We start from the raw sequence: 18,607 nt of genomic DNA, 5'->3' as shown, positions 1-18,607 counted from the left end.
TTTTTGATATACCTTGAAGATTTTGATCACAGTAGATATAAACAGCTTTTGTATGTTTCATGAAAGTTAAAGGGAAGAACATAAATTTTGTGCCAGCCATTGCACTGCAGTATCTAAAGATAAGCCACATTTTTCAGAATGTATGCACTCTGAAATACTGTAGATGTGAAAATTAATCTGGCATCCTCTTTTGAAACTGCAGGCTTCTGGGATGAGCAAATGGGTACAGTTTTCTTTTAACTGTTTTTGAACACCATGTGTTGAGAGAAAACAACAGAACGGAAATTGCTCATCCAAAATGTTAACTTGTGGCATGGCACAGCCAAAAAGCAGGTGTGTGGCATGCCGTTCACTTCATTGACATGCCTACCACATGTCACTCAGTTCTGTCACCCCCATAATTTTCTTTTGGTATTTATCTTCTTGCAGACGGTAAAATGTGGTTTGACAGAGAGGCTAGCATAGAAATGACATGACCTTTTAGTGAGCAGACATTTTGGGAAAACATTCACTGGGATAATCCATCACAGAATAATCCTTTGGATTATCTCTTGTGACCCTGGTCTTCCAGCACAAACATAAATGTGCTTCCGATAATGTTATTCCCATTAGCATAATATTTTGTATACCATCAGGACAGAGAATACAATCTTGCTAATTCACATTAATGACTGAGAGACTGACCCATCGCAAGTGAGTAAATGTTTTAAATTAGCAAAAACGTGAACAGACAATACCAAATAAAAATAAATATAAAGGATAATACATCACAGAACATACTTTGTGCATTTATTTTGACAACTGCTTAGTTTTAATTTATGAAAATACTTTACAATGTATCAGTAAATGTGCTATAGTAAACTTTATAAAAATAATGAAGTCTTCATATTGTGTGTGTGACTGTCTATTTATTGCACCAATTATAGTGGTAAATGGGAACCAAGAATGCAACAGCTCACTATATGGCACTTGTCTCATTTGTCTATGGGAGAAAATGTGTGAGAGAAAGCAGCATTATTGGTTGGTTTTCCTTCCTCACAGCTCTCTGTGCAGTTGGATATCCCTAAGCGCACTGCCTCATAGACAGCAAGTTTCACACATTGCGAATGACCTCTGTGCAATCTATCCTTCTGCTGAAATGTTATAAAATAACTGCCCAGTTCTTCCCAGAATGCACACTGCATATTGTGGCTAAGCAGATGTGAACCCACAAATATGTCTGGCATGTGTGTGTTATGAGAAAAAATTACAACTCAACTGGATCAGATGGGAGCGTTATGACCCGTCACTAAAGCGCACCTATACTTGTACTGTGAATAGGTCCGAGGGGTCAACTTTTTAAAGGGTCCTCAAACTGACATGTAAAATTGCAGGAGTCTTCTCCCAGTCACGATGTATATAACTACACTTATTTGAAATGAAGTAACTTGTGCGCACTGAGCACAGTTTAATCCGCTTTAAAAATTTTGCATTTGTAAGATCACATTGAGAGAGGTATGGGAATTATAGAATTTACTTTTGGAAATATAAACCTACCTGGTATAAAACATTAATCGAGCCAGCCTTTGGGGCTTTTTTTATTTTATGGATGCAAGCGAAAATGTTCTCTTTTCTGAAGAGGAAAGATACGATGCTTTTTGGGAGTGGCACTTTTCTATGAACTATGTTCTGGTCTACAACATCTAATTAAAGAAAAGGATATTTCATCTATATAATGTGAGAGGTGGTAGAGCTATGTGGAGGATTAACCTCAGGAATTATCAATCACTCTCTGCCTTTGAGAGGCACCAAACTAAACTGTTTACCGGTTTTGTTACTCCATTTGTCCAGTCTGGGTCCAAAATGCTACAAATACTGTTCCACAACTCTTTCATTGAAGAGTGCATGGAATTCTTGATACACTTTTGTAGGGGTTTCAAGGTTTTATGGGTCCCCTGTCAGAGAATGTGCTTTTTTCCTAACTTTTCCACTGATGAAACAGTATTTCCATTTGGGCATAAAATTCCTTTTCCCAGATAGACAGTGCAATGTCTGCCTGCAATTGGAATATTTTAAAGCTTCAAAAATGTAAACGAAGCAAAGCAGAATAAAATTTTCCTATTAAATGAGAGATGGGCATGGAAGAAGTTTAGAACATCCAGATAATAATGGAGCAAGTTATCAGGCTGGATGAAATGTGATAACTTCGAGTCAAGCAACTTCATAATGGCTGATTTAGTGGACAGATTGAGTAGCACTGGTCTATTGGCTGTACTGAGTGACTTTGCAGAATTTAAGTTTTCATTTAAAAACAACTACAAAGTTTTTACTCCTTCAAGTGGCTAAAGGAACCTGCTATGTGTGACCAGATGCAGGGTTTTCTATCTGAGGCTGCTGTTAAAAGAGCTTTAGGCAACAGTTTTAAGTTATCTGCCCCATTCAACTCCATTGGGTGTTAACTCTGATACCTAAAGATGAAAGGGGCAGCGTTAATTTCTTCTCTTCATCCATGAAATAGAAATTGAAGGGGGAAAAGTAGTTGAGGACAAGGTGTTGTGAGTGAGATGGACTGAATCAATGATGCAATCCTTTGCAGGGGATTTAAATAGACTGGAATGAGGTGGGAGTTAGAGAAGTATTGCATGCCAATGGCACATTAATTTACCCCAATATAGGCCCGATCATGCAGCTTCTCCCTACTCAAGTAAAATTTTCATTGTCTGGACTGGAGATAAAAAAAGGCTACAGAATTGGCCCCAATGGTTGCATAAGGGTTAACTTAGTAAAATGCAATGCTGCAGTGAATACCGTTAACATATTTATTACACAAATATTGTGTAGTTTACTGCTTAGTTGTCTTGAACTGTCACACAGTATTTCCAGGTGAAGAAGTATTTCCTCTCTGCCGCTTGCCAATGTAGACAGCACTGATGGAATGAAAGACTTACAGTTCCCCCCGGTCAAAAAGATAAATAACTCAAACAATCTCATGCTATTTCAAAATTTTGAATGGAAATGGGAGAACCAGGTCAGCACTCTGCACAAATGCAATTGCTCCACTGGTAGCTTTCCCCTCCTCTTCAGAATGGAATGTATTATCATAGCTCAGAGCTACGACTTCATTCTTGGTGGTTGCTTTTGTGTCCAAATTTCTCTTTGCTAGCTGCTTAGGCTGGGTGGGAGGAGCATCACCCTGGAGGATCATTCTGTTAGAGGACAAGAGATAGCTCAAAACACTGTTTTTTTAACCCTCATCTCATTTTCACTCTGCAGTGGTATATATGTAGTTCAGATAAGCAGTGAAAAGAGAAGATGAAATGTCCATGATGACATATAGAGGCATTAAAGTAAGAGAAAGCTGTCTCTCTTACTTATGGGTTTGAAGTTAGCACACCTACTAAAATGTATACAGTGGAAAAATGAAAATGTTTTTAACAAAAGGCGACTTGAGCCTTCCTTAAGATTGCTCAGAGATTTCACAGCACTGGAGAAAACAAGCCTAGGCGAACAGGCGAGTTATAAACCGTGTCCCTTTGGCCTGGTCCACCTTATATGGGAAGGTCGAAGTAGGATCCGCAACTTCAGCTACGTAAATTACATAGCTGGAGGCTACCTATCTTAAATCTCCATCCACACAGCGGGAGGTCGACGGGAAGAAATGCTCCTGTTGGCTTCCGTTACTCCTCACAAGGACTGGAGTACCAGTGCTGACAGGGACACCCTTTGAATTCAATCAAGCAGGTCTCTACTACAATCACTAAATCAAACCCCAGAAGATCGACTGTGCCAGCATCGATCTTCCATGTAGTGTAGACGTGACCGTAGAGAGCTGCACATTGGCTGTTGTTCTGCCTGTGCACTTCAACATCTTTCTATTATGCCATATACCTGAGACACCAGATTGATACCCTCTGTTCTGTTACAGCACCTGAAATTGTCAATGGAGTCAGTAGTGGCAAAGGCTGAGTCTTTTCTGTCAAAGGCCTGACTCTGGAAGGCAGTATTCTCTCATACTTGCCAAAACACATCTGTGGCACCCTTCAAATCAGGACTTAAGCCTCTTTTGTTTCTTTCTGCTGTTAAATGGGTGGGTGGGGGCAGAAGGGCGGCATCCGCCGTGTAGTTTTAAGGAAGGGGTGCTGGGTGTTGTTGGAAGCTTTGTCCATGCCACCTTATTCAGAATAAACTATGTTTTTATTTATTGTAACATATCAAGAAGTCCCAAGGCACGACAGGGTTTACAGCATTTGAGCTTAAGAGGGATGGAACTCAGATACTCCTTTAAAAGCAAAAGACCTTAGCTCGTGAGCTCTCAACTCTTCCCTCTTTCCCTGGGGTCTGTAGCCAAGGCAGGCTTTGTACATGCCCTCATTCCACATGGCTCCCAGAAGCAGATGACAGATTCCTGTAGCAGCCCCCTGGCGTGGGGTGAATAGGCAGAGGGGAGGGGTGCGGAGTCCCAGTGGTGCTTACCATGGTGCCTGGAAGCAGTCTCCAGGTCTCTTCAATCCCTAGGTACATGAGCAACCAGGGAGGCTCAGTGCACTGCCCAGACCATGCGCTAGTTCTCCAACTCCCACTGGCCAGGAAGCGAGACCAATAGGATCTGTGAGGGTGTCATGAAGGCAACGTGTGGTGCCTACCTGGCCACCCATGCACCTAGTGGCTATAGGGACCTGGAGGCTAGTTCCAGGAGCCATGGTAAGCGCTACCAGGACTCTGCACCTCTCCCTTCTGCTCCAACTCAGAACCCCCTCCCTCAAACACCTCATCCCTGGCCCAACCCCAGAACCTGGACCCCCATCAAGGTTCCTCACACCCCACCCACACCCCAGCACCCTGTCCCAGCTCGGTGAAAGTGAGTGAGGACGCAGGAGAGTGAACAACAGAAGGAGGGGAGCTGGGGTGAGTAGAGATCAGGGCCTCAGAGAAGAGGGCAGGGCGGGGGGTCCCCAAAAAATTCAAAACGAGAGTCCTCAGTTTGCTAAAATATGAGACTGCTGCTCTTAGCCACCCATCACGATGGCGATACAATAAAAAGCTCAGACTTCATTTCTTCCACATCTGAAGGACTTCAACAGCTTGTCTTACAAGGAAAGACAAAATCCGGGAAATGCAATCAAGTCACTGCTGTTTAGAACTAAACTCTCCTGGAACAAATTTCCCTGGCCTGTCACATCACGAGAGAGAGTATCAATAAACTTTGCAGTCCCCGTCATTGCATATGTAATACCCTGTCAAAACATTGACTAGCTGACATCCTCTCAGGTAGGGAGTCTGCTGTTGTCACTCAGTCGTGTACAGTACGGTGTCTGGGGATGAAACAAGGTAGAAACAACAGTGGAAACAGAATGCTGCGTCAGGATGCTTACTGCAACTTGCTGGCTTGCTCTTTTAGATCAGATGCAACAAATATCCCAACTCAGGAGGAGCTAGGCCAACCTTCCTCAAGGTGTCTCTTTTTCCAGTTTCGATTTTGCACCTTTTCTCATGCCACTGCAAGCGTTGACTCTGTAACTTTGCTCTCCTATTAGTGTGTTTTGTTCCTTTGAACTATTAATATATTAACATATTCAAAGCAAGGAAAATATAGAGATTCAAATCTTCAAATAAACAAATTCACAAAAGAATATCCAACAATCTCATTATTATGGCCCTTATCCTTCTCTTCCTCCTCAAATTTGGGCAATACTCACTGTGCTATGGTATCATTCTGTCTAACTGACAGCCAGTTCCTGAGGAATGCTGAGTGCCTACCACCTCTATGGAAGTCAGTGGGAGTAACAGATGCTCATCACCTTGGTCCTTACACAACAGGGCCACTGATTTCAATGGGAGTTAGGAACCAAAATATATGTAAGAATTTTGGTCTAACTTCCTTAGGGCACGGAGCTCTTGTTTTGTGTGTCAAGTGTCAGGCACATGAATAGCTTTGCAGAAATAATTAATAATATGAAAAGCAATGGACAAAGTCAAAATCTTGTTCCATCACTTCAACAACCAATTCTCTTCTGGTATGTCTCTACTGCAGTTAGGCACCCACAGCTGGCCCACCTCAAAAGGTCCTAGAGCCCAGGTCCCCACCCAAGACTGAATGTCTACACCACAGTTAAATAGCAGCTTAGTCCATATTCCAAGAACCTGAGTCAGCTGACATGGGCCAGCCACGGGTGTCTAACAGTAATGTAGACATACTCTTGGGATCTCACCTTGCTGAGTTTGGAATTCATAACAAGTCTCCAATTGACTTTAACAGTGTAAGAACATGACCTTATGGAGGACTCCAGCCATGACTTATTATACATTGCCTTGTAAAACCATAAAAAAGACATGCAGGATGGAATAAAGTCCTACTTCCCTCTTCCCACATACCACACCTGATAAATAAGCCTGGAATGAGGGCTTGCAAACTGGCTGCATATAGCAATCAGAAGCTCAGATCTAGGTCTAAGTTAGCCTTACTTACAGGGACAAAGGATAAAGATTTAAAGAAAACACATGAATGAACAGAGAGTTAAAACTACTAGAGAATACTCCCTGGGATTATCTGTACTATCAAGACAGGAAAACTTTGCAGATGCTACTGTCTCTCTAGAGGCACAAATGCTTGCATTTTAATATTCTCAGCAGCTGGTTCCTGTTGAATGCCATCAGGATGATTCAGCCACCCACCAGGAACACCAGTAAGCACCAAGTGCACGCGCACACAGAGAAAATCTGCACAAGTTTCTGCTGTTAGTACTAGGGCCGTTATTCAGGCAGTCCGATCTCTGTTAACAGTTCATCATTAAGTTTAGCTTCGTGTCAGGATGGTAAAACCGAAGAACTAGTTCACAGTCTCACAAAGATCCCCATAATCATTCCATCTGCCTCATGTCTATAGTGCATCTGACAACCCATATCCTCAGCAATTTACTCTGCTGTTATTTCACTCACCTTCAGCTTGGCCACAGACATCACATGCCTCCTATCAGCTTGTTTCATCAGACTAATGGTTCACGCTGTCTAGTATTGTTCCCTTGCTTCAGTGGCCAACACCTACTACTTCCATTGAAGGGGACAATCCCCAATAATATATGTAGCTAATTACTCAGCTCTACACAGTCTTTCTGATTCCACTGATGGTCAGTAGTATGAGGGTTGCTATCTCGTCTTGTTTTCCTAATCTCAGTGGCTTTCCAATTGTGGCCCATGGAGTGTGTGCTGGTAGTTTATGGAGCTGCTTCAGTAAGCAATGATGAAGCATCTGCCCCTCCTGAAGGAGCAAGGCTTCCTGATAGCTGTAGCCCAGGTCAGATCACTTAGGGATTTTAGGAGGAGAGGGGATTAAACTCCTGGAAAACTCAAAACAAAACACCCCTTTTCTGCCCATTCTGTGGCAGATTTGTGTCTCTCTTCGGTATAAATTCTATCACGATCAACTCTGCAGATACCCAAATTGGAGACAGCAGAAGCCACACAGAGGGCAGACCCAAGCTGCACACTGGCCTGGTGAGATTAGAGTAATGGGAGCTACACTTAGCAGGGGAAGCTTAATTTGAACCACAGCCAGGGAATGGAAACAAATAGCCCAGGTACAGAATGGGGAGAAGTAAAAAGCAAACCAATGCATGTTCTTGCTCTTCTCATCTGAAGGAGCAGATTGTGCACAAAAACAACGAATGGTCCTGCAGCACATAAGACACTAACAAAAATGTAGATCAGGGCTACTCAACACGTGGCCCATGGGCCACATGCGGCCCATTTATTTGTGGACCACAGTGTGGTTTGGGTTTATGAGGGGCTCAACATGTGACGAGCAGGTGGGATCCTTTAAACATGGCCTCCACAAAGGCGAGTAAATATAATGATCTACTGTTGATATGCGTTTTAGTAGTTAAATTCCTGAACTGTCATTGCTCATTAAAAGTGCTGTCACATGGGTGGAAATCAGGTAAATATTGCATGTTATTAATATCAGCAGAACTGACTTAAATGAAAGAAGCTATTTACATATATAAATATATAAATGCATATTTGCATATATATTTGCATGTATATGCAACCACACTTAAGTTATGGCCCTCCGCATGTGCTGTGAGTATCATTGTGGCTCCCGGGGGTTTCCCAAGTTAAGTAGCCCTAATGTAGATAGTGTCATGAGCTTTCATGGGCACAACCCACTTGTTCAGATGAATGGAGAAAGAACATACTTTGGTTTCCTTTGTTACCTCTGGCCCACTTGCTCCTTTCATTTGAAAAAGTGGGTTGTGCCCACAAAAGCTCATGACACTATCTACGTTTTGTTAGTCTCTAAGGAGCTGCAGGACCATTCACTGTTTTTTTAAGTCATTTCAAATGTTATAGATTTAATGTTATACCTTTCCTGGGGACTGTATCCTGAAGTGGTAGAGAGATTTGTGTGTTTCATGACCCTATGAGCTATGCAGGTGAGAGGTTTAACTTCTGGTCAAAGGTAGGGAGTAGACAAAATGCACTCTACAGCTCCTCTTGGTTGGGAGATGAGTAAAAGCCTAACAACAAGCCCGCCTATAAAATATTAAGTTATCAAAACACAACTCGGTTGCCATTGTGGCAAACAGCACGACAGACAGGAAGAGCAGAGCACTGTTATACAGGGAGATTTCGGCAAATCCAGTAATGTACCTGAACCACTACTGCTTACTGCTTGAACTTTAGCAACCAAGCTAACAGGCCCAAAATAGGCCTAGACAGCATGATCAAGTCAGGGAGGGGGAAGAAGCGGAGTTTGGGTGCCACAGAGAGGGCAGCTTGACCCCGCATCCTTCCTGAGGCCCAAATCTCTAGTGAAATCGTCAAGCTATACATTAAGAAAAACAGGAAGTTTGTCTAAATGCCCTAAGACATATATCTGTAAGGGCCCCCGAGCAAGGAGTCTCTGAAAAAAAAATGCATCTGGTGAAAGTGATGATCAGAAGAGAACCTCTTCAGGAACCTTTAAAAAGTGCTTGCCTAAGAAGTTTTTGAGTGACATGTTATTGTAATACTAACGGATAAATAGGGAAAGAAAGTTTGAGTTGGGGGGACAATTTTGGGAACACTTGGAGGGATGCCTCGAGGACTCCTTGAGGACTCTTCACTTCTGGACGCATCTGTTTTATATCCTGTAACCAATTGCACCCTGGATTCACACCTTACACATTTTTGTAATAGCCTCTGTACTAAATATGACTTATCAGGTATTCTTTGAGAACTAATAACTCACTGATGGATAATATCATGAAATATGTATAGCAGCAGTATATATAAAGTTCAGCTTATATTTTTAAGTTATAGCTGAAATATGTTTAACAGACAAGTCTAGGGAAGTGATAAACCTGTTTCTCAAAGACAAAGGGCAAGCTGATATCTCTAGCCAGGTGCCATCAAAGTTAATTGACAATCACGTGTCAAGTGATCATTCTTTGGCAAAGTGGGGGACAGGAACAGATCTGTCTTTTAAAACAACAATATGGAAACTCTTTCATCATGAGACTCCAAATCTCTGTTCTCTGTGTGGATTGGAACCTTATTGAGGGGTAACTCTCAGGAAAATGAATTTCAAAGGGTAACAGGACTATAAAAGCTTCAGAGGGATAGCCTAGCCGAGTTAGTCTGTAAATGGAAAAAACTAAAAAAAAGGAATAGTCTAGTAGCACCTTAAAGACTAACAAAACATGTAGGTGGTATAATGAGATTTCATAGTCAAAACCCACTTTTTCAGATGACTGGAGTATTAAAAGTCCAGATCGATAGACTATAAAAGTGAGGGGCAAAAACACCCCAGGTATCTCTTTCTTTCTCCACCTTCCTCCCTCCCACCTATGAAGACAAAGGAATGAGCCTTTGGATTTTGAGAGGGGTTCTGTCCTGAGAATTTGGTCAGTCTGTTGCTATTATCTCTTGGTAAGGATTTTACCTTGAGCTATGTGCAATTTGTAAAGTTTTAGGCTACACTATACATAAGGCAGCTTACATCTACCTAATTATGTCAGAGTTTACACTAAATCCTCGTCCTGCCAATGTAAGTGCCTGACTATGCTGACATCATAACTTCACCTCTACAGGAGGTGTTGGGCTTATATCAGTGTAGTTAGGGCAATGCAGTGTGTGCATAGATACTTGTTAATTACACCAACTATTAGTGCTGGAGCTGTGAAAATGACAAGAAAGCCAGAGAGCTAGAGTCTCACTGCTCCCTGCTTTCAGACCCCACTCTCAAATGGAATCTGTGGGGGGAAGCCCACATGGTTGGATCCTGCTCCTGGCAAGGAACAGGGAGGCAAGGAACCCTGGACAGCTTCCCCTACTTTAAGTAGGGAATGGGGATCTGAGGGCAGACAGACTGCCAGGAGTCTGTGGGGCAGCTGGGCTCCTGGCAGGGAGTAGCCAGTGGAGCTGAGAGATTAGATTCTTTTCTCCCCACATGAGCTCTTTTAGGTCAATGAAAGCACTCCAGGTGACGACATGCACCTTCGAACCAAGGAATATTGGGTGGACATGAACCCCTAGAGAAATTACTGCTGTAGCTAGACACTGGCTTAATATAGGTTGACTTAGGTTTTTAGTGTGGACATACATTTTGTTCTCAGAAAGCATTTTTTGCTTCTCTGGGAACATTTTCGACTTTAATGCCTTAAACTTGTACACACTTAGATTCTCTTTCTTTGTAGTTAAATAAACTTATTTTATTCTCTAATCAAAACTAATCCAGTGTTGTGTTTAAACTGAATTGTTTAGTAAATCCAGTTACAGCAATAAGCTATTGTACATTGACTGCTTAAAGGGACAATGGACTTACAACATTTGAACTGTCCAGGAGAGAATGGGCCAGCACAGAACACATGTTTGAGGGGAAATTCAGGACTAGGAATGTGTTGAGCCTAGGGATCTGAATGGTTAACCGGTAAGCATCACTCTTGCTGGGTGATGCTTAGCCGTTACGGTTACCTGGTGGACATGGTTGGACTGCAGCAGCTCACCACACTGTGGGTGAGGGTCGCCCCAGCCCAGCCGAAGCAGCTCCCCACATGGGTGTGGAGGGGGAAGGTAATGACGGGCCCACCGTGCCACACCGTGGGTCTTCTCCCACTTACCCAGGCTGGACAGTTCCCCCTACCTGTCCCTGTTTAAGCAGTTAACTAGTTAAACATAACATTTATCCAGTTAACTGATTAAACGAGATTTTACATCCCTTGCTGTGCTCACCCTTCAAGAGGTAACTATAGCTGCTGGAAGCCAGAGTGTGATTGGCATGTTTGAGATGGGCTGCTGGGGTCAGAGGTGCTGGACCAGGGCAGCAGCTATTAACAGACGCTGTGTGTACACTGCACGCTGTTTGATGGTTTGTAAGCAGCCCAGGTGGAAGCTACAGAAGCAAAGCACTGTCAAGTACCCAACATTGCAGGCAGATAGTAACACAACCCATCACCGATGTATACTGCACCCCCAGAACGAGATATTCCCTTTGCCTATCTTCAAAGGGGTAGCTGTGTCAGTCTGAAATGGGAAAAACTTAAAAAACAACAAATAGTCGGCTAGCACCACCGAGATTAACAAAACATGTAGATGGTATCATGAGCTTTTGTGGGCACAACCCACTTCTAGCCCCCCCCCAGGGGCTGTTGGGGCCCCCGAACACAGGGCTGCGGGACACCCAAGGGCAGCCAAGGCCTCCAGAAATGAATAGGGGAGGCACCAATCCCAGCCCCACTCCTGAGCGCCCCATTCCCCGTCCTCCCCTGTTCCAAGTTCTTTCCCCAGCTCCTCCTCTGTTTTATATCCTTCAAATAAAGAGACTTGTTTGTTCCAAGAAAAAAGGCTTTTTTATTCTCTCTGCAGGGGAGGAGGAAGGTGGGAAAGGAGGGTAGGAGAAGGAAGAGGAAAGGCACACAGGGGCAATGCAGGGACCCCCTTTTGAAAGGCCTGAGGGACAGTCTCACAGGTGGCCTTGGCGGAAACTCTCCTTCAAAGCTACCTGGATGAGCAAAGCCCCTTGACGTGCTCGTTAAATTGCACTGGTGACCAGCTGCTCATAAGCCCTGGACAGCTGTTCAGCCTCTGTCCCCCACCCTGGTGGGCAAGTCTCCCCCTTGCTCTCACAAAGGTTGTGGACCACATAGCTGGCCACCACCAAGAGGATGCTTCACTGGCTGAGGTCCAGCTGGGTGAGGCAACTCCTGAACCTCCCCTTCAAGTGGCCAAACACACACTTCACTACAATGTGGCACCTGCTGAGCCTGGTGTTAAAGTGCTCTTTAGTGGGGTCCAGGCTGCCGACGTAGGACTTCATCAGCCAGGGGAGCCAGGGGTAGGCTGTGTTGCCCAGGATGCAGCTGGGTATGTCCACCTCCCAGACCCTGATGGTGCAGTCGGGGAAAAAAGTGCTGGTGTGCATCTTCTGGAACAGGCAGGAGTTTTGGAAGACGCGTCGTGTACCTTCCCTGATCAGCCGATGTTGATGTCCGTGAACCAGCCTTTATGGTCTACCATTGAAAAGTACCCCTTCCTGTTTATATAGTCCGAGGCACAGTGGTCGGGGGCCAGGATGGGGATATGAGTCTCTATGCCCCCCCCCCTGGAGTTGGGAAAGCCCATGGTGGCAAAGCTATTGATGATGTTGTCAATGTTCCCCAGAGTGGTGACCCTCTGTAGCAGCATGTTGTTGATGGCCTTGGCTACCTGAAGAACCATGGCCCCGACTGTGGATTTCCCTACGCCGAACTGGTTCCCAATGGAGTGGTAACTGTCTGGCACAGTGAGCTTCCAAAGTGCGATGGCGGGTCTCAACTGGGTGTCCTGTTGCCTGAGGACAGGGGTGAGCCATTCTCAGAGCTCCAGGAAGGTAGTCTTCTGCATCCGGAAGTTCTGGAGCCACTGCTGGTCATCTCATCGCTGTAGGACAATGTGGTCCTACCAGTCAAAACTGGTCTCCCTCTGAAAGAAGCGGCTGGCCACGGTGTGCAGGGGGGTTAAGGGTATTTGCAGCAGCAGGAGTGCCAGCACTGGGGTGAAGGGGTCCTCCAGTTCGAGCTGCTCGTTGCCCTGCTGGAGCAGCATGTGGGCAGCGTTGACATACTGTGCCATGAGCGCAGCATGACATAAGTTAGCCTGCCATTGCTTGGCAGCAGCTCTGGCTCCATGTTAGTGCTGTGGTGTCCACAAGGGCAAACAGAGAACACTGCATCAGTTTGGTGTCCCATGAGGGGAGAGACAGCAGAGGAGTGGCATGTGAGATGCGGCCATTGAGAGGAGCCCCTGAAAGCATGTGTGTCAGCTTGCTGGACCAAGCAGCCACAGGAAGTGTCTGCCCTCCTGGTGCCCTGCCCAGAATGCTTCCGGGGGCTCTAAGTCCAAGGCAGGCTCCAATCAGCATGGATACGATATTTCAAAATAATTCTGAGTAATTTCAATGCTGCCTTATAGTGTGGGTGTGTTATTTTGAGGTTTTTTTATTGTACTTATTTTGAAATTATTTCCTAGTGTAGATATGCCCTACGTGTACTACAAAAGCATGTATCATGTTAAAAGTCACACTGATTGGTGAAAATTAGCAGTATCAGTGTTTAGTCTACAGTAGCTGCTTAGTCTGATCCTCTTTGTTTTTGTGGGCTGATTAGAACTCAGAACTGTGATTTCAAGAGGAAATCTAAGTCCTTCTAAAAATGCTTTTTTTTTCTGAATAGAAGCCAACTCTACTGCTACCTTGGCCAAATGAACTTATCAAGATTTAAGAAAGTGCTAATACATTACTTTCAATGTGTAGGGAATTTATTATCTTCACACATAGTACTCTTATAATATTACTGACCAGCATTATATCAAACTTATTTTACAAGTTAATAAAAAATACAAGACAGACTGGGAATCCGAGGGTACATCTAGACTGTGAGGATCTATTGGAAAAAGATACACAAAACACGCTCTGCATTTTGTGCATCTTTTTCCTATACTTTTGTCGGAAGAGGCTTTCCTGAAATTTGGCCCGTCTAGACTAGGCCAAATTTTGGAAAAAAAACCTCTTTTGAAAGCCCCTTCTTCCTCATGGAATGAAGAATACAGGGGCTTCTGAAAGAGCGCGTTTGCTCTTCCGCAAAAAAAAGCAGAGGAGCAAATGTGTTCTCTGGATGCAACAGAGTTTTTTCGGGATACCTCTGGTATCCCGAAAAATCTCAGCAGTCTAGCCGTACTCTGACAGACAAAGAAGTTCTCTAAAAATAACTGTTCAAGAGTCTAAGGGTATGCCTACAGGCTACAGGCTTTTGTCGACAAAGAGTGTCTAGACTGCATCCAGTTCTGTCGACAAAGCAAGCTGCTTTGTCAACATGAAGGCATAGATGCAAAGGACAGTGTATATGCAATAACGCCTTCTGGTGACAGAACTCTGTCGACAAACGGTATTATTCCTCATAGAATGAGGTTTACCGCCGTTGACAAAACTGCCGAGCTCTGTGGACGCTATGTTGACAGAACTCAGCGGTAGTGTTGACACAGGTATAGTTTTGTCGACAAAAGTCCACTTTTATCAACAAAACCCTGTAGTCTAGACACACCCAAAGATTAATAACACCTTTCTGTTCTATAACCCTTTGCTTCTAACTATCTCAAAGGATTGTACACGCCTTGCTGAAGTAAGAGTCTAATACTCTGTGAGGTAGAGAATTATTAGTCCCATGTTACAGTTAAATAAACTCAAGGAAATGAAATGACTTGCACAAGGTTGCATGCTGAATCTGTAGCAGAGTTGGAAACAGACAGATCAATGACTGAATCCTGTAGCCTAACCACCAGAACATACTTTCTACAGAAGAGCCAATATATCATTTCAATACTACAGCAAAGTATTCACACCAGAACAAACTTGAGAATCAAAATAACATTTACACAAAGACAGATTTACTTGGAAAGCTCAATTCTTTGGTCCCTTTGCTATTAATGAAGATAGCTGGGTATTAAGAAATGCTTTCTCCCTTCTAACTTATCTTCACTTTTGTTGGATCCTGAAGGCTAGGACTTTAATACTGAGGGGTGATGGGCCCACGTACCAAAGCTGAGATTCAAATTTCCCCCAGATTTGCACATGTGCAGGCCATAGGCTGAAAAATTTACAAGTCCCCTACTAATGTGATCACTGAAGACAACATTTTTAAAATAATCAAAGTGACCTAGGAGCCAAAGGGCTATTCCTCTGAAGGTATATATACAGTTTTTAAAAAGATGGCCCTAAGTTTCTATTAGTCAGGGTGAATATACACATGTAAAGCCACATTCCCTTCATTTTAAAACAACAGTTTGCTGTTTATTAAGTCCTGTATTAAACTGTAACATTGTTAATCTTCTTGGCATATTTTTAACATAACTTACTCTGTCTCACATACTTTAGTATTGTCTTCTCATTACTACTAGCTCATTTAACTTTTTTCTCTTTTTTGCCTATTGTTTTCACATCTCTTTCAAATGCTTCTCTTTCACCCCAATAATTTTCTCTTTCCTTTTTTCCAGTGGGTTCTCCATCTTTTTACGTATTTTTTTTCTTTTCCACCTTGCCCACCTATGAAAAAAATTTCTCTTCCAAAGTGTGATGCTTTTCTTTTCTGACACATCCATCAGCTTTCCATCCTACATCCCTACAACATCCTGTCCATCCACAAGCTAACTTCACCTGTACGCTCACCCCTGACCCTTCAACTGCACTCTGACAGACAAAGAAGTTCAGCAGACATCTAGCAGCCAGAGCACCAAGCTAAGGACTAAGTACCTACATGGGGAACCGCTTTCTGACAGTAGAGGGCTCTTTAATCCAGCAGACTAAAGCATAACAAGATTTAGTGTTTAGAATCTGAAAGTCAGCACATTCAGACTAGAAAAAAGGAGTAAATATTTAACAAGGAGGATAACTAACCATTGGAATATATGGTCTAGGGTTGCGGTAAAATCTCTAGAACTTAAAAGTTTATACATCAAGAGTAGATGTCTAAGAGAGATGCTATAGCTCAATCAGAAAATATGGGTCTGAAGCAGGAATCACCACTTGAGGTTCTATAGCCTGTGTGTGCAGGTCAGGTTAGTGTCACAATGTTCCCTTCTAGCCTTAACATCTATGAATATATTTCAATCAATGCTCCAGGTAGAAGCCAAGCCACTGCCAACTGGCCACCTCTGGATTCTGTTGGGCAGTTTTATCTTTTGATGCCTCCAGCTAGTAAGTGTTTAATAAATAAAAGCCACCCAGCTCCCCTTTGACTATTAGGAAAATTCTCCTTGTTCTTGGGTTGCCTCTCCCACCCCAGAGCTGCAGCTGCTGAAAGAGCAGCAGTGATGGGTATCTCCATTAATATACTCTCCTCCACATTCTCCACTTTTGGTTGGTCCTTCCTTGTGCACAGTTCCAGTGTCTGCCACAACTGCTGCTGTTCAGAGCTTTTGCCAAAGAGCCTCAGACGGAAGCTGACCTGATCCGTGTCAGCTTCACAAGGGTGCCCACCTGCAGCAACAACTGTCAAGAGTGGTCAGTTTTTCCCTTCTGTAGTTTGGCAAAAACTTTCAGCAGTGACACAGCTGTAAGGCTGCAGACGTATGAAATCAACAGAACCTTGATTTAAACTAAATTTACATTTGAACAATCATCTTCACAAACATAAGGGCTAGAAACTGACCCTTAAATCTGCAATTTTTACTCTTTTAACAGTCACTCAGGTATGTTTTCTACTGGCCTAAGCTGAATGAACTTTTCAAGCCCTGCTTAGACGCATTCCAAATTTTGGATTTATGGCACTGCTGTAACTTACTATAACATTTACACAGTGCTTTCAGATGACGAAGTATTATTGCTGTTGCCAAGATCTTACTTACAAGATCTAACTGTTGCACAGTTAAATAAAGAGAGAACATTAGTTGAGAGTGCGCAAATCACTGTTTAAAACAAATAGCTTTGGTAACTATTAGCAAATGTGGCAATATAATAGATGACAGTTTGTGTGAAAGAGAAACCAACATTAATAACAACTTACATTTGTAGTGGCAGCGTGGCCTACTGGTTAGAGTGTGGGCCTGTGATTCAGGATTCCAGAGTTTTCTTCTCAGCTATGCCAAGGATTCACTGTGTGAATTTAGACAGTCACTCAAAACTTGCTGTGCCTCAGTTTCCTCACCTGTAAAATGGAGATAATAGACTCATCAGCTGCGTATTGTGGAACTTAAATCACTGATGTTTATAAAGAATTGCATTTTCTTTAATTTCATGCTGCTGTAAAGTGAAATGTTTTAATGCTACTATTTTTGTTTACATTTCATCCTGACTGGATTCCCATATATTCTATTTTACTTATTTATCATTGAAACTCAGCAGTCTCTGGATGGGAGATAATGTAAGTGGCTTGTGCCTACGAAAGCTCATGATACCATCTACATTTTTTGTTAATCTCTAAAGTGCAGCAAGACTATTCACAAGAACATAAGAATGGCCATTCTGCATCACACCAATGGATCATCTACCTCAGCATCCTGTCTTCTGACAGTGGGTGATGCTGACTTTTTTCAGAGGGAATGAACAGAATATGTAATTATCAAGCGATCCATCTCTTGTTGCCCATTCCCAGCTTCTGGCAAACAGAAGCTAGGGGCAATTCTGACCATGGTTTTGCATCTGGTGCACTGTGACTAACAGTCATCAGATCTATCCTCTGCCAACTTATCTAGTTCTTTTTTGAATCCTGTTATAGTTTTGGCCTTCACAACATTCCCTGGCAAAGAGTTCCAAAGGTTGACAGTGCATTGTATTAACTACAGGTTGAACCTATCTAATCCAGAACTCTCTGGTCCAGAAACATCCATGGACCAGCATGATTTTAGTTAGCTGGATGACCACTTTTCATTGGTGGCGCCAAATTTCCTGTGGTCCCATGAAGTTTGTTTATAGCCACTAGTCCTGGCTCTCAGTGTTCTGTACTGTTAATAAGCTCTAATTTACCCCTAAATGTCCTCTAACAGCCCACAAGCAGCACCATATTGGTGCTGATGCTAGACAATATTGACCTCCCGTGGTCCGGAAAATTCTCTGTTTCGGAACTGGTCAGGTCCTGAGGGTGCTGGACTAGAGAGGTTCAACCTTTTGTTTGTTTTAAACTTTATGCCTGTTAATTTCATTTGGTGACCCCTAATCCTTGTGTTACAAGAAGGAGTAAATAACATTTTCTTATTTATGTTCTCCACACAGTCATGGTTTTACAGACTTCTATCATAACTGTGCCCAGAAACACTTTCGCAGCAGTTCAGGAATTAAAGAAAAGTACTATATCCAACTGAATTTAAGGAGACAGAATATAATGACCACAACTGAAATTCAGTCAGGACACAAATGCCAATCACCTACCTCTACAGGCAGGGGAACCTGATGGGGTTGGCAGCAAAGGTGGCCAGTCCTAACAGTGAGAGAGGGGACACTTTCTGAGGGACACCAGTTAGCTCTTCTCCTCTGAGACATTCTGACACGCAGATGAGAAGGAAGAGTGCTTACTAGACAGCACTTTTTAGCTCCCAGGATTTAACCTGGAGTGTGGGCGCTGCCGGGACAGACCTTCCACTCATGGCGAGCAGGTCTCCATACTCCATAACAGCTGTACTCCTTTGC

At 43.3% G+C, this 18,607-nt stretch overlaps 1 protein-coding gene across 35 annotated transcripts in view; it reads right to left on the bottom strand.

The window, feature by feature from the left end:
• ZBTB20 (zinc finger and BTB domain containing 20) overlaps positions 1-18,607 on the bottom strand; it is a 715,034-nt gene that overhangs the window by 106,617 nt on the left and 589,810 nt on the right. For all 35 annotated transcript variants that reach the window (XR_012897271.2, XM_075906071.2, XM_075906010.2 and 32 more), the window contains one exon: positions 16,989-17,129. The gene's annotated coding sequence lies outside the window, so the exon portion shown is untranslated. The remainder of the gene's footprint in view (positions 1-16,988; positions 17,130-18,607) is intronic.

This window comes from Pelodiscus sinensis, chromosome 1, assembly GCF_052426305.1.
Source record: "Pelodiscus sinensis isolate ZL-2025 chromosome 1, ASM5242630v1, whole genome shotgun sequence".
NCBI lineage: Eukaryota > Metazoa > Chordata > Testudines > Trionychidae > Pelodiscus > Pelodiscus sinensis.
Note: the sequence above shows the minus strand (reverse complement) of the source record. Positions and strands in the feature narration are given on the sequence as shown.